Source organism: Pteropus vampyrus, unplaced genomic scaffold (genome assembly GCF_000151845.1).
Source record: "Pteropus vampyrus isolate Shadow unplaced genomic scaffold, Pvam_2.0 Scaffold193, whole genome shotgun sequence".
In the NCBI taxonomy this organism is placed as follows: Eukaryota; Metazoa; Chordata; class Mammalia; order Chiroptera; family Pteropodidae; genus Pteropus; species Pteropus vampyrus.
The window spans coordinates 387,368-390,611 of NW_011888974.1; positions in this window are offsets into that span (position 1 = coordinate 387,368).

Sequence of the window (3,244 nt, forward strand, 5' to 3'; positions counted from 1 at the left end):
AGAATAACATTAAACATAACAAGATGTTGTTCCAAGACCGAGATTGCAGAAAGAGCAAATTTGCAGCTCTTTACTCATTCTCACTTAAGACATACTGCACAGAGCCAAACAGCTGGCAGAATCTTGCACATTATTTATTTCAAATTATTTGAAATATTTTTCTTGTTGAACCTAGTATATGAAATCCTGTAGATGAGTGTTCATGTAATATGACACCTCCATTCTATTGTATACTTGGGAGACAAAAACAAAATCGAAAGGGCCTAGGCCAGGCTAGAGGTGTTTCTAAACCAAGTGTGAGCTCTTTCACCAACTCAAATGCATCTTCACATAGACTGAACTTACAGCTTTGTTGACTGCTTTTAAATAGCAAGTGATCTGGTGGTATTTGAATGTCTTCATCAGTCCTAAAGAATAATCACCTTCTCCTTGAGTTCTTAATACTTGGTATCAGGAGTGGACCTTCTCCATTATCATGTGACCCACACATGCTGACAAAACCACACTTTACACACTCGGTCAAAGTTATAGTTGTTGAGATTATTTAGTGCTCTTTTTAAAGATGCTCGTTTGACTTCAAACTGAATAATTGAATCTTTTTGTCACTCTGTCGTATATTTTAAATTGCCCAAAACCATATTTCTAGCAAAAGTTGAGATACTCTTTGCATCTCAATGCATCTAGTCTTTTGATGAAAAGTAAACAGAGATCTTTTCTTCTCATAACTGCTCGATGAAGGCCCCAAATTTTCTAAGTCCAATTTCTTGGGCTTCTTTACAGTATACATCAATGGTCTCCAAACTTTTTGGCACCAGGTACTGGTGCTCATATGAGAATTTAATGCTCAATGATCTGAGGTAGAGCTGAGGCTGTCATGCTAGCGCTGGGGCACTGCTGCAAATAGAGATGCAACTTTGCTCAGTGGCCCACCACTCGCCTCCTGCTGTGCGGCTTGGTTCCTAACAGATTGAGGACCTCTTGTATTCATAGTACAGTATATATAGAGAATGGGATGTCAAATATATACCATTTGTAAGATAGCAGTTTGATCTTTTAGATCAGTGTTCCCAATTAGGATTTGCATGCCCAGTCCCTATCATATGGATAGGGCCACAGTGACATGACATCTTTAGCTGTCGGATAATGTCTGCATTCTAGGAGGTAATACCTTTTTTATTACAAGGATGCTTTTCTAACTGATTATAAAACACTGTTTTTGAACAGCTTTTTTGTTTGCATAATTTAATATTTGGATAGTTAGAAACTTGGATAAATGACCTTTTACATACTTTTCCAAAGGTGGGGAAAAAAACTAAATCCAAGTTATAATTTATTCATAATAATTAATAATGTAGATATGATCTAAATAGACCTTCCAGCTCTTCCTATGCCTTTTGTACAAACATCTGCCCTATGCAGTAAACCTAATATTCATGTAACACCAATCAAACAGTTTTATCAGATTTAGATTTAGATTATCTTCTATTTGGTATATTGCTGTAATTGTGTAAGTTAATTTTTAAAAAGTAAAATATCTATTATTTCCTCTGCCTCCTTTCAGACACTTTGGGGGATCAGATGATATGTAAATAAAAATACTTTAAAAACTTAATTAAATGTTATATAAATATCAGATGGTAATAAGTTAGCATTTGAAACATTATTTACAAATATCTCTTGAACAAAATGTCCATGTTTCTAACTAAAGAAATATCTTGCTCATTTTAAAATTTTTCTTTAAATTTTTTTTTTTTATTTCCAATATTAACATCATTAAGTTTCTTGATTCTTTATCTTTGCATATTTACCAAGTCTTTTCTCTTTTTCTGGTAAGTCTTAACAACCCTTTTAACCTCCTTCAAGACCTTGTGTTTATTAAGGTCGATATACTTGGGAAAGTTGTCATCTAAGAATAAAGGAAATGTTTGAACAATGGATTAAAGGGAGAAAAAGAAGCAATAATAATGATGCTGTTCAAATGTAAAATTAACCCACCATCAGTGTGTCAAGTACTTTTAATTTTTTTTCAGCAGTGGGAAAGTGTTCAATCATCTTCTCCCTTCCTCCCGAACCTAGGGAAGGAGGCTGGCCAGGCTCTGAATTGTACCTGTGGCCTTTGATTATATTAATTCCAGCAAACTGTGCTCTCTGCTCCCAAATGAACTCAGATTGGCCCCTGCATAATGGGGGGAGTGAGGAGCAACTGGAAAGAATCTGAGCACCTATAAAATTCTGAAAAGTCAGAAACTCTCTCTGTCCTATAGAAATGTATAATAATGGCTAACATTTATTGAGCATTCCTTTGGTGCTAAACACTGTGCTCAACACTTAATAGATTATCTCATTGCATGCTGACAAACTAAGCACCCCTGTGGTAGGTGCTTAGAGCCTCCTCATATGTTAAAAAGGTTCAGAAAGGTTAAGTTACGTTGCCAAAGATACACAGAGGGCAAAATCCAGATTCTAATCTAAGTTGGCCTGTGTCCTAGCCTGAATGCTTAACTACTGCTGTCTATTTTTAGGCTACAGCCATCTCATCCAGACAGATATAATAAATGAATCAAATACAAGATATGCTCAAGTAAACGTCATAACATAGTATGAGAAAGTTGAAGATGAAGCAGGAACTTTTTTCATGGAGGAAGTAGAATTACAATTAGTATTAAAAGATGGATGAAATTTTTAAAAATAAAATAACAGGAGGAATTCTTTTAGCCTTCTAATATTTCAAAGGCATCTTTCAAAAAAAATTATGCTTATACTGGGCATATGCCCATCCTTTAAAAATGTATAGAAATGAGCTCATACTATGTATATTATTCTTATCAGTCTCCTATGATGGACATTTAGGTTGTTTCTTCTATTTTTGCTACATTGTTATTTGGCATGTTTTTATGAGTATATTTTTAAAGCAAATTTGTGCAAAATTATCACAAAAGATCTGTGCACCTAAAATAATTGATACGCATTGCCAATTTACTGTCCAAAAAGATTGGACCACTGTTAATTCTAGTGGAAAGTAGCATTTTTTTGTGTGTGGTTCTGATATGCATATTAATTATAAGCAGAGTTGGGCATCTTTTCATATTTTTGATAGCCATTTGCATTTATGTTTCTGCAATCAAGATGTCGTTTATATTTTCACAATTAAGCTACAATCAGGGTTTTTTTGTTTTTTGGGTTTTTGTTTGTTTGTTTGTATTTTAAAGAGCCACTTGACCAGCACACCGCGGAGTTTGGGGTT